Source organism: Ranitomeya variabilis, chromosome 1 (assembly GCF_051348905.1).
Source record: "Ranitomeya variabilis isolate aRanVar5 chromosome 1, aRanVar5.hap1, whole genome shotgun sequence".
Taxonomy (NCBI): Eukaryota; Metazoa; Chordata; class Amphibia; order Anura; family Dendrobatidae; genus Ranitomeya; species Ranitomeya variabilis.
The window spans coordinates 527595118-527609839 of record NC_135232.1 but is presented as its reverse complement, the minus strand read 5'-3'; positions in this window follow the sequence as shown (position 1 = coordinate 527609839).

Below are 14722 nucleotides of genomic sequence, written 5' to 3'. Positions count from 1 at the left end.
CCTCTCTTGCCTCCAGAGAAAAAGACCCCAAAAGTAGGATACAAGCCCCCCCACAAATAAAAACGGTGAGGTAAGAGGAAATGACAAACACAGAGATGAACTAGGTTTAGCAAAGAGAGGCCCACTTACTAATAGCAGAATGTAGTAAGATAACTTATATGGTCAACAAAAACCCTATCAAAATCCACGCTGGAGATTCAAGAACCCCCGAACCGTCTAACGGCCCGGGGGGAGAACACCAGCCACCCTAGAGCTTCTAGCAAGGTCAGGATACAGATAATATACAAGCTGGACAAGAAATGCAAACAAAAACGAATAGCAAAAAGCAAGATAGCAGACTTAGCTTAATCAAGCAGGAACCAGGATCAGTAGACAAGAGCACTACAGATTAGCTCTGATATCAACGTTGCCAGGCATTGAACTGAAGGTCCAGGGAGCTTATATAGCAACACCCCTGACCTAACGACCCAGGTGAGCATACAAGGGATGATAGACATACCCAGAGTAAAATCACTAGTAGCCACTAGAGGGAGCCAAAAGGTAAATTCACAACACCCAGCTTACCAGATGGAGTCAGTGGAGTCTCTTGTGGGGCAGCTACGGGATGTCGCTCGGTCCAGGAGTGGAAGATGGCTGGAGGAGCAGCTTTCCTCTCTGCTGGGGGATGTCAGGACTCGGGAGAGTGCCAGCAGGACCAGGAGGACAAGACCCCGGAGAGACTATTGCAAGAGATAGTGATGTGCAAAAGGCGCAGGCTCCGGAGCCGGGTGCAGCGGCGTGGCTTCTCCCTGCTGTGCCCCCTCTGGCAGGAATCCTCCCAGCCAGCCGGTGGGCACAGGACGTCGAGATGCGCCTCAGGAGTGAGGGCCACACCAGAAGTGGGGCCTGCGACGGATGAACAGGTGGCATCAAGGACCCACGGTGCAGCCAGGAGGGACGAGGACTCACATGGCAGGATTGTTACAGCTCTGGCGGGCAGGCGGAGGCTGGGAGCGGTGGACAGGGCCCCTGGACACGGTCACACGACTGGTCCCCCTGGTGGGGCCCCTATCAGGGAGCTGGCTAGAAGGAACACTCGGCAGAGGATCTCAGCGGGCAGGCTGCAGCAGGGGTCTGTTTTGCAGCCAGGTCCAGACGATCATCAGCGGTACAGGAGGGCAGCGGGCAATGGTGTTGCGCTGCCTGGCAGAGCTATGGGACAGTCGTAATGGGCTGGTGGGTCTGGGGAGCAGGCACAGTACAGATCAAGGCTGCAGTTGGTGGTGTGGTGGGCTGCGGGCGCTTTGGTCCCCCCTAGTGACAAGGAGGCCAGGGGCATGGGCCTGGAGCAGCGAAGTTGCGCTGAAGATTCTGAGTTCGACAGTGATCACCATGGAGATGGAGACCGTCAGGATTTTGGACATTCGGCTGGCGGGGACACAGCACCTGTGCAGCTCAGTGAGTACAGTTTGTTGCCTGCAGGGGGTACGGCCAGGCTCTGACTGGCCCACCAGAGAACTGGAGGATTATCCGATGGGCCCAGGCACTGACACCTGCGGGCATACTGGCCAGCAGCTGCCTAGGGCCCCACTGCTCCAGAGGCCCCCAGCCAGTGGCTATGGGGCCCCTGAGTCAAGGGGGCCCACTCTATGCCAGTAGCAGCAGCTGGAGACAGGATCCTGTCCCCGCTGCTAAAGCAAAATGAATATTCACGCTTCCCCACACCCCTATAGGCGTGGAGAGGCGTGAATACCATTTCTCTTTAATAGCGGGCAGTTTTAGCTGCAGGCTGCAGCTAACACTGCCCGCATGTAAAGCTCCACCACCGCATACACACACAGAGCACCACACATATACGCACACATGCAGGCACACAGACTCACATAGAGCCGCTCACCTCCCGGCGACCTGCTTCCTGTCTGAGACAGCCCAGCTGGATGACGTCATCATCCAGCATGCTGTCTCAGACAGAAAGCTTCCAGCGAGGAAGAGGCTGCTGGGATGAGCTGCTGCTGTGGGGAGGTGAGCTGTGCTGTGTGCCTGCACGTGTGTGTGTGAGAGAGTGTGTCTGTGCCTGCGTGTGTGTGTGGGTGTGCCTGCGTGTGTGAGAGTGTGCCTGTGTGTGTGTGTCTGTGCCTGCATGTGTGTGCCTTCGTGTGTGTGAGTGTGTGTGTGCCTGTGTGTGTGTTTGTGTGTGATGAGCTACGGTGAGGTGTGTGTGGTGGTGAAGGACAATGATATTGGTGGGGGGAGACGATGGAGGTGATGGGCAATGATGGTGGTGGGGGGGAGACAATGATGGAGGTGATGGGCAATGATGGTGGTGGAGGAGACAATGATGGAGGTGATGGGTAATGATGGAGGTGATAGTCAATGATGGTGGGGAGGCAATGATGGAGATGATGGGCAATGATGGTGGTGGGGGAGGCAATGATGGAGGTGATGGGCAAATATGGAGATGATAGGCAATGGAGGTGATAGGGAATGATGGTGGGGAGGCAATGATGGAGGTGATGGGCAATGATGGTGGTGGGGGAGGCAATGATGGAGGTGATGGGCAATGATGGAGGTGATAGGCAATGGAGGTGATAGGCAATGATAGAGGTAATGGGCAATGATGGTGGGGGGAGGCAATGATGGAGGTGATTGGCAATGATGGAGGTTATAGGCAATGATGGTGGGGAGGCAATGATGGAGGTGATGGGCAATGATGGTGGTGGGGAGGCAATGATGGAGGCGATGGGCAATGATGGAGCTGATAGGTAATGATGGTGGGGAGGCAATGATGGAGGTGATGGGCAATGATGGAGGTGATTGGCAATGCTGGTGGTGGGAGGCAATGATGGTAGTGGGGGGAGGCAATGATGGAGGTGATAGGCAATGATTGTGGTGATGAAATGGACAATGATGTTGGGGAGGAGGCAATGATGCAGGTGGGGGAATGGGCAGTGATGGAGGTGGTGGGGGAGAATGATAGGGGTGGAGGGGGAGAAGGCAATGATGGAGGTGGTGATAAGGACAATGATGGGGGTGGAGAGGGGCTGCATTATAGTTTATGAGGGGGCTACATTATATTCTGTCGGGGGACTGCATTATTCTCAGGGGACTACACTACATTATATTATGGGGGGCTACATCATACTATATGAGGGGGCTACTGTATACTCCATAGGGGGCTGCATTACATTCTGTGGTGGGTCTGCTTTCTCTCAGGGGACTACATTATATCCTTGTGGTGGGCTGCATTATACTATATTAGGGGTGCTGCATTATACCCTATGAGGTTGCTACATTATATTCTATGGTGGGGACTGCGTTATACCTGAGGGGGTTGCATTATTTTTCGTGGGGTGCTGCATTATATTCTATGAGAGGGGACTGCATTATATTTTATGAGGGGGCTACATTATATTCTGTGAGGGGGCTACCCCAACCCTTGCTACATAATTAAGACGTGAACTACCTTATATTATACCCTGATATTAACGCTTTTTACTGCACAATTGGTGGTCTTGTATCTATTTATATGTAGCTACATAGTGGGCCCCAAGAATGATTTTCTCTGGTGGGCCCAAGGTGCTCCAGTCCGATGCTGGCTACGGCATGTGAGGTTGGTGGGACGCAGGCTTCAAGGGTAGTAGCAAGGGGGTTAGGGGGTTCCAGTGGAACGGTAGTGCTGGGGCTGCGAGATGTCTTGGTCTCGCATATTTTGAGTAGATTAGAGGGTGGGGTAGCGAGCGGGGCCAGGGCATCACTGGTAGGGGAGTGGCTCCCGGGGTTGGGGTTAGGGTAGCAGTCAGCGGGCGAGCTGCTTGGGGTGGTGGTGGGAGAACAGTTACCGTCATCTGGCATATCCGTGTCAGTTCAAATGGAAAAGCATAAAGGGGATTCGGTAAAGCTAGATGATAGAGCAAAGGGGGAGGTGTACATGTGCTTTGAGGGGCCCTTGGGGGCGCAAGTAGTGTATAAGAGGGTGGTCTCGTCAAACTCAAATCCGACAGGTGCCCCGCCCCTATCAGAGTGTATCAAAAGTGTGTAACCCCTCCTCCCCTCCTCCCCTCCCCCTGTCAGCCAGCTGTCCCTCCTTGTCTGGGGTGTCAGCTTTTGATACACTTTGATATACAGCTGGCTGCCCAGCTTTTGATACACTTTGATATAGTTTGATACAGGGCTTATTATCCCAGTATTGTTTTTTTTTATATTAGATTTTTCATACAGTATGTAGTTGTGTGACTGCATTCTGTACTGTAACACTGGGCATTATATGAGAATTACACTATCATACAGCTAACATTACAGTCTGATACATACTTTAATAAATGCTTTCAAAACTCATACAATGACTGTCATTTTTCATAATATTGAGAATTATACTATCATGCAATGTTGAGAATTAGCTAACATTAACATTGCAGAGTGTCACTGTGGTTAGCTGGCCACATTGCTGTATCACTCTAACACTGGTCATTATCTGTACAGGGTGGGGCGTTATCACATTCTAGCTAGCTAAGTGAGTTGATTGAGTCTGATACTATAACTGCTGACAGTTGCTAAAATAGAGTTTCTGTAACAGAAACTAGTGACCATTAACTAGATGCGTTTGATGCAGTGCTTATTATCCCAGTATTGTTTTTATATTAGATTTTCATATGTAGTTGTTGTGTGACTGCATTCTGTAATCAGGGGGCAGTGTGTTTATTACCAATGGTATGTCGTGTTTCTTTTATAACAACAGACTCACTATATGGGCACATTATCTCATTTACACAGAGCCCTTATCTATTCCTTACTTAACTACAAACAGCTGTAGCCCTGCAAGAGCTGCGAGATTAACACAAACAGTTGTTTGTGGCTTCTGTAATATCTCATTGCCACATCACTCTAACACTGGGCATTATATGAGAATTACACTATCATACAGCTAACTATCACTCTAACACTGGTCATTATCTGTACAGGGTGGGGCGTTATCACATTCTAGCTAGCTAAGTGAGTTGATTGAGTCTGATACTATAACTGCTGACAGTTGCTAAAATAGAGTTTCTGTAACAGAAACTAGTGACCATTAACTAGATGCTAGCAGATGTTAGCGAGCAGTGTGAAGCTGATAGACAAGAACATTTTTTGTATAAATAATGTTTATTGATGAAAGCAAAAAATAAAGGTAAACAGTACAATCAAGTAAGTTGGCAGGGTACTAAGCAAAGTTACAAGTTAATCACGTGAGACGTTGAGACATCACCATGAATCTTGAAATTTAACATCCTAGTAGATAATAATAAATGCCGGTTATATTGATATTATAAAGTAGTAACATAAAGAACAACAGTAACCATTGGAAACCATTACTAACTTTCTTTATGATTATTCTGGAATCACAATGAACATTTAAGCTGAATAAGGGGGAGACAAACAAAGAAAGTAGGATAAAGAAGAAGAAGAAGAATAGATGGAAGAGGAGAGGAAGGGGCAAGGGAGTGAGGTATGAGGGAAGAAGTGTGGCCATCGTCACGCTCCAGCAGCTAGGGCGCGAGTTGAAAAATGATCTAATGACAAACGATATACGAAAAACGAAGGCGAGCTATGTAATCTGTCGGGTTCTGGAAATCCAGAGATCTAGATCAGGGGTTTCCCTGAAAGCAATCCAGGGAGCCCAAGTATTATAAGTTTTGTCTGCATTACCTGGGGACTGATTTATCAACTGCTCCATTCTGTAAATGTCATTAAGTTCTGCCACGAACTCCGCACGTGAAGGAAATTTATCGACAAGAACATTTTTTATTAAATTGAGAATTTATTGTTGTAAAATAAATACAGCTCAAAGACATTTCAATAATATACATTAACCCCTTAACGACCGCCGATACGCCTTTTAACGGCGGCCGCTAAGGGTACTTAATCCACAGCGCCGTTAATTAACGGCGCTGTGGAAAAAGTGAATAGCGCCCCCCAGAGTCGGATTTTCTCTGGGGTCTCGGTTGCCGAGGGTAGCCGAGACCCCAGAGAACATGATTCGGGGGGTTTTTACCGACCCCCGAGTTGCGATCGCCGGTAATTAACCGTTTACCGGCGGTCGCAACAAAAAAAAAACAAAACACGATTTGCCGTTTAATTTCTCTGTCCTCCGATGTGATCGCACATCGGAGGACAGAGAAATGTGGTCCCCGATGGCCCCCAATAGCCCCCCAATACTTACCTACCTCCCCCGGTGCTCCTCGTGTCTCCCCATGGGTGCCGCCATCTTTTTTCCGGGAAAAAATGGCGGGCGCACGCGCAGTGCGCCTGCCGCCCGGCAACCGGATGTTCTTTGGGGTCTCGGCTGCCGGGGGTAGCCGAGACCCCAAAGAACATGATCGGGGTCGGTTTGCACCGACCCCTGCTTTGCGATCGCCGGTAATTAACAGTTTACCGGCGACCGCAAAAAAAAAAAAAAAGCGATCAGTTATTTCTCTGTCCTCTGATGTGATCGCACATCAGAGGACAGAGAAATAGGGGGATTCGGGGACCCTATCATACTCACCCGGGGTCCCTGGGTCCTCTTCTGTCTTCTCCTGCCAGCCAGCTTTTTCATCATGGCGGGCGCATGCGCAGTGCGCCCGCCATCTGCTGCCATCTGCCGGCCGGCAGGAGAAGACAAGTTGGGGCTAAAATTAGGGTTAGGGTTAGGGTTAGGGTTAGGGTTAGAGTTAGGGTTAGGGTTAGGGTTAGGGTTAGGGTTAGAGTTAGGGTTAGGGTTAGGGTTAGAGTTAGGGTTAGGGTTAGGGTTAGAGTTAGGGTTAGGGTTAGAGTTAGGGTTAGAGTTAGGGTTAGGGTTGGGGCTAAATTTAGGGTTAGGGTTAGGGCTAGGGTTAGGGTTAGGCTACTTTCACACTAGCGTTTTTTGGCTTCCGTCGCAATGCGTCGTTGGAGAAAAAACGCATCCTGCAAAAGTGCTTGCAGGATGCGTTTTTTCTCCATTGGCTTGCATTAGCGACGCATTGCGATGGATTGCCACATGTCGCATCCGTCGTGTAACTTTTTTGTGCGACGTGTCCGCCATTTCCGACCGCGCATGCGTGGCCGGAACTCCGCCCCCGCCTCCCCGCACCTCACAATGGGGCAGCGGATGCGTTGAAAAAACAGCATCCGCTGCACCCGTTGTGCGGCGCTTACAACGCTAGCGTCGGTACGTCAGCCCGACACACTGCGATGGGCCGAGTACGACGCTAGTGTGAAAGTAGCCTTAGGCTTCTTTCACACTTGCGTCGGTACGGGGCGGTCGCAATGCATCGGCCCGATGTACCGACGCACGTTGTGAAAACTGTGCACAACGTGGGCAGCGGATGCAGTTTTTCAACGCATCCGCTGCCCAGTCTATGTCCTGGGGAGGAGGGGGCAGAGTTACGGCCACGCATCCGCGGAAATGGCGGACGCGACGTACAAAAAAAAGGTTACATTGAACTTTTTTTGTGACGACGGGGGCTAAAGTTATGGTTAGGGTTGGGGCTAAAGTTAGGGTTGGGGCTAAAGTTAGGGTTAGAGTTGGGATTAGGGTTAGGGTTTGGATTAGGGTTGGGATTAGTGTTACGTTTGGGATTAGGGTTGGGATTAGGGTTAGGGTTGGGATTAGGGTTAGGGGTGTGTTGGATTTAGGGTTTTGATTAGGGTTATGGTTAGGGTTGAGATTAGGGCTGTTTTGGGGTTAGGGTTGTGATTATCGTTAGGGTTGTGATTAGGATTATGGATCGGGTTGAGATTAGGGTTAGGGCTGTGTTGGGGTTAGGGTTGGAGTTAGAATTGGGGGGTTTCCACTGTTTAGGTACATCAGGGGGTCTCCAAACACGACAGCCAATTTTGCGCTAAAAAAGTCAAATGGTACTCCCTCCCTTCTGAGCTCTGCCGTGCGCCCAAACAGTGGTTTACCCCCACATATGGGGCATCAGCGTACTCGGGATAAATTGGACAACAACTTTTGGGGTCCAATTTCTCCTGTTACCCTTGTGAAAATAAAAACTTGGGGGCTAAAAATCTTTTTTGTTGGAAAAAAATATATTTTTTTATTTTCACTACTCTGCATTTTAAATTTCTGTGAAGCACTTGAGCTTTCAAAGTTCTCACCACACATCTAGATTAGTTCCTTAGGGGGTCTAGTTTCCAAAATTTGGTCACTTGTGGGGGTTTCTACTGTTTAGGTACATTAGGGGTCTGCAAACGCAACATAACGCCCGCAGACAATTCTATCAAAGTCTGCATTCCAAAATGGCGCTCCTTCCCTTCTGAGCTCTGCCGTGCGCCCAAACAGTGGTTTACCCCCACATATGGGGTACCAGCATACTCAGGACAAATTGGACAACAACTTTTGGGGTCCAATTTCTCTTGTTACCCTTGTGAAAATAAAAATTTGGGGGCTAAAAAAATCTTTTTTGTGGGAAAAAAAATATTTTTTATTTTCACTACTCTGCATTATAAACTTCTGTGAAGCACTTGTGCATTCAAAGTTCTCACCACATATCTAGATAAGTTCCTTGGGGGGTCTATTTTCCAAAATGGGGTCACTTGTTGGGGGTTTCTACTGTTTAGGTACATTAGGGGTCTGCAAACGCAACATAACGCCCGCAGACAATTCTATCAAAGTCTGCATTCCAAAATGGCGCTCCTTCCCTTCCGAGCTCTGCCGTGCGCCCAAACAGTGGTTTACCCCCACATATGGGGTACCAGCATACTCAGGACAAATTGGACAACAACTTTTGGGGTCCAATTTCTCTTGTTACCCTTGTGAAAATAAAAATTTGGGGGCTAAAAAAATCTTTTTTGTGGGAAAAAAAATATTTTTTATTTTCACTACTCTGCAAACGTGACATGGCGTCCGATCTCAATTCCAGCCAATTCTACATTGAAAAAGTAAAACGACACTCCTTCTCTTCCAAGCTCTGCGGTGCGCCCAAACAGTGGTTTACCCCCATATATGGGGTATCGACGTACTCAGGAGAAATTGCACAACAACTTTTGTGGTCTAATTTCTCCTGTTACCCTTGTGAAAATAAAAATTTGGGGGCAAAAAGATCATTTTTGTAGAAAAAATGAGATTTTTTATTTTCACGGCTCTACGTTATAAACTTCTGTGAAGCACTTGGGGGTTCAAAGTGCTCACCACACATCTAGATAAGTTCCTTAAGGGGTCTAGTTTCCAAAATGGTATCACTTGTGGGGGGTTTCCACTGTTTAGGCACATCAGGGACTCTCCAAACGCGACATGGCATCCGATCTCAATTCCAGCCAATTCTGCATTGAAAAAGTCAAACGGTGCTCCTTCACTTCCAAGCTCTGTGGTGCGCCCAAACAGTGGTTTACCTCCACATATGGGGTATCGACGTACTCAGGAGAAATTGCACAACAACTTTTGTGGTCTAATTTCTCCTGTTACCCTTGTGAAAATAAGAATTTGTGGGCGAAAAAATCATTTTTGTGAAAACAAATGCGATTTTTTATTTTCACGGCTCTACGTTATAAACTTCTGTGAAGCACTTGGGGGTTCAAAGTGCTCACCACACATCTAGATAAGTTCCTTGGGGGGTCTAGTTTCCAAAATGGTGTCACTTGTGGGGGGTTTCCACTGTTTAGGCACATTAGGGGCTCTCCAAACGCGACATGGCGTCCGATCTCAATTCCAGCCAATTCTGCATTGAAACAGTCAAACGGTGCTCCTTCACTTCCAAGCTCTGCGGTGCGCCCAAACAGTGGTTTACCTCCACATATGGGGTATCGGCGTACTCAGGAAAAATTGCGCAACAAAATTTGTGGTTAAATTTCTGTTTTTACACTTGTGAAAATTAAAAAAAATGGTTCTGAAGTAAAATGTTTGCAAAAAAATGTAAAATGTTCATTTTTTTCTTCCACATTGTTTTAGTTCCTGTGAAGTACGTAAAGGGTTAATAAACTTCTTGAATGTGGTTTTGAGCAGCTTGAGGGGTGCAGTTTTTAGAATGGTGTCACACTTGGTTATTTTCTATCATATAGACCCCTCAAAATCACTTCAAAGGTGATGTGGTCCCTAAAAAAAACATGGTGTTGTAAAAATGAGAAATTGCTGGTCAACTTTTAACCCTTATAACTCCCTAACAAAAAAAAAAATTGTTTCCAAAATTGTGCTGATGTAAAGTAGACATGTGAGAAATGTTATTTATTAACTATTTTTTGTGACATATCTCTCTGATTTAAGGGCATAAAAATACAAAGTTTGAAAATTGCAAAATTTTAAAAATTTTCTCCATATTTCCATTTTTTTCATAAATAATCGCAAGTAATATCAAAGAAATGTTACCACTAACTTGAAGTACAACATGTCACGAAAAAACAATCTCAGAATCAGCGGGATCCGATAAAGCGTTCCAGAGTTATAACCTCATAAAGTGACACTGGTCAGAATTGTAAAAATTGGCTCGGTCATTAAGTACCAAATTGGCTCTGTCACTAAGGGGTTAACTAAATGCTAGAGTTTCTGTATCAGAAACTAGTGACCATTAACTAGATGCTAGCAGATGTTAGCTAGCAGTGTGAACCTGATAGACAAGAACATTTTTGAAAAAATTGATAAAGCGATAATGTCAGGTGTTGGACATGCATTTATCAGTCTTTCATACGTATCACTGTGTTGATCCTTTTCAGCTCATCACCCTGGTCTCGGTGTGTATGGCAATGTACCTGGTTTATAACACATTCTCATGGGTATATTATGTATATTTTGTGTTTTGAACCATTATTTGATACTGTAATTCTCATTTTATATGAGATTTATAACACATTCTCATTTTTATATGAGTTTTATAACACATTCTCACGGGTATATTATGTATATTTTGTGTTTTGCATCATTATTTGATACTGTAATTCTCATTTTATATGAGATTTATAACACATTCTCATTTTCATATGAGTTTTATAACACATTCTCACGGGTATATTATGTATATTTTGTGTTTTGCACCATTGTTTGATACTATAATTCTCATTTTATATGAGATTTATAACATTCTCATTTTTATATGAGTTTTATAGCACATTCTCATTTTTATATAAGATTTATAACACATTCTCACGGGTATATTATGTATATTTTGTGTTTTGCATCATTATTTGATACTGTAATTCTCATTTTATATGAGATTTATAACACATTCTCATTTTTATACGAGTTTTATCATTTTTATATGAGTTTTATAACACATTCTCACGGGTATATTATGTATATTATGTATATTATGTGTTTTGCATCATTATTTGATACTGTAATTCTCATTTTACATGAGATTTTTAACACATTCTCATTTTTATATAAGATTTATAACACATTCTCACGGGTATATTATGTATATTTTGTGTTTTGCATCATTCTTTGATACTGTAATTCTCATTTTATATGAGATTTATAACACATTCTCATTTTTATATGAGTTTTATCATTTTTTAAAATTTGTTTTATAACACAGTCTTACAGGTATATTATGTACATTTTGTGTTTTGCATCATTAATTGATACTGTAATTCTCATTTTATATGAGATTTATAACACATTCTCATTTTTATATGAGTTTTATCATTTTTATATGAGTTTTATAACACATTCTCACGGGTATATTATGTATATTTTGTGTTTTGCATCATTATTTGATACTGTAATTCTCATTTTATATGAGATTTATAACACATTCTCATTTTTATATAAGATTTATAACACATTCTCACGGGTATATTATGTATATTTTGTGTTTTGCATCATTATTTGATACTGTAATTCTCATTTTATATGAGATTTATAACACATTCCCATTTTTATATGAGTTTTATAACAAATTCTCACGGGTATATTATGTATATTTTGTGTTTTGCATCATTATTTGATACAGTAATTCTCATTTTATATGAGATTTAAAACACATTCTCATTTTTATATGGGATTTATAACACCTTCTCACGGGTATATTATGTATATTTTGTGTTTTGCATCATTATTTGATACTGTAATTCTCATTTTATATGAGATTTATAACACATTCTCATTTTTATATGGGATTTATAACACATTCTCACGGGTATATTATGTATATTTTGTATTTTGCATCATTATTTGATACTGTAATTCTCATTTTATATGAGATTTATAACACATTCTAATTTTTATATGAGTTTTATCATTTTTATATGAGTTTTATAACACATTCTCACGGGTATATTATGTATATTTTGTGTTTTGCATCATTATTTGATACTGTAATTCTCATTTTATATGAGATTTATCACACATTCTCATTTTTATATGAGATTTATAACACATTCTCACGGGTATATTATGTATATTTTGTGTTTTGCATCATTTTTTGATACTGTAATTCTCATTTTATATGAGATTTATAACACATTCATATTTTATATGAGTTTTATAACACATTCTCACGGGTATATTATGTATATTTTGTGTTTTGCATCATTACTTGATACTGTAATTCTCATTTTATATGAGACTTATAACACATTCTCATTTTTATATGAGATTTATAACACATTTTCACGGGTATATTATGTATATTTTGTGTTTTGCATCATTATTTGATACAGTAATTCTCATTTTATATGAGATTTATAACACATTCTCATTTTTATATGAGATTTATAACACATTCTCACGGGTATATTATTTATATTTTGTGTTTTGCATCATTATTTGATACTGTAATTCTCATTTTATATGAGATTTATAACACATTCTCATTTTTATATGGGATTTATAACACATTCTCACGGGTATGTTATGTATATTTTGTGTTTTGCATCATTCTTTGATACTGTAATTCTCATTTTATATGAGATTTATAACACATTCTCATTTTTATATGAGTTTTATCATTTTTATATGAGTTTTATAGCACATTCTCATGGGTATATTATGTATATTTTGTGTTTTGCATCATTATTTGATACTGTAATTCTGATTTATAAGAGATTTATAACATTCTCATTTTTATATGAGTTTTATAACACATTCTCATGGGTATATTATGTATATTTTGTGTTTTGCATCATTATTTGATACTGTAATTCTCATTTATATGAGATTTATAACATTCTCATTTTTATATGAGTTTTATAACACATTCTCACGGGTATATTATGTATATTTTGTGTTTTGCATCATTATTTGATACTGTAATTCTCATTTTATATGAGATTTATAACACATTCTCATTTTTATATGGGATTTATAACATATTCTCACGGGTATATTATGTATATTTTGTGTTTTGCATCATTCTTTGATACTGTAATTCTCATTTTATATGAGATTTATAACACATTCTCATTTTTATATGAGTTTTATCATTTTTATATGAGTTTTATAACACATTCTTACGGGTATATTTTGTACATTTTGTGTTTTGCATCATTATTTGATACTGTAATTTTCATTTTATATGAGATTTAAAACACATTCTCATTTTTATATGGGATTTATAACACCTTCTCACGGGTATATTATGTATATTTTGTGTTTTGCATCATTATTTGATACTGTAATTGTCATTTTATATGAGATTTATAACACATTCTCATTTTTATATAAGATTTATAACACATTCTCACGGGTATATTATGTATATTTTGTGTCTTGCATCATTATTTGATACTGTAATTCTCATTTTATATGAGATTTATAACACATTCTCATTTTTATATGGGATTTATAACACCTTCTCACGGGTATATTATGTATATTTTGTGTTTTGCATCATTATTTGATACTGTAATTCTCATTTTATATGAGATTTATAACACATTCTCATTTTTATATGGGATTTATAACACATTCTCACGGGTATATTATGTATATTTTGTGTTTTGCATCATTATTTGATACTGTAATTCTCATTTTATATGAGATTTATAACACATTCTCATTTTTATATGGGATTTATTACACATTCTCACGGGTATATTATGTATATTTTGTGTTTTGCATCATTATTTGATACTGTAATTCTCATTTTATATGAGATTTATAACACATTCTCATTTTTATATGAGTTTTATCATTTTTATATGAGTTTTATAACACATTCTCACGGGTATATTATGTATATTTTGTGTTTTGCATCATTATTTGATACTGTAATTCTCATTTTATATGAGATTTATAACACATTCTCATTTTTATATGGAATTAATAACACATTCTCACGGATATATTATGTATATTTTGTGTTTTGCATCATTATTTGATACTGTGATTCTCATTTTGTATGAGATTTATAACACATTCTCATTTTTATATGAGTTTTATCATTTTTATATGAGTTTTATAACACCTTCTCACGGGTATATTACGTATATTTTGTGTTTTGCATCATTATTTGATACAGTAATTCTCATTTTATATGAGATTTATAACACATTCTCATTTTTATATGGGATTTATAACACCTTCTCAAGGGTATATTATGTATATTTTGTGTTTTGCATCATTATTTGATACTGTAATTCTCATTTTATATGAGATTTATAACACACTCTCATTTTTATATGAGATTTATAACACATTCTCATTTTTATATGAGTTTTATAACACATTCTCATGGGTATATTATGTATATTTTGTGTTTTGCACCATTATTTGATACTGTAATTCTCATTTTATATGAGATTTATAACACACTCTAATTTTGATATGAGTTTTATAACACATCACACGCATTTTACGGGCATATTATATTTA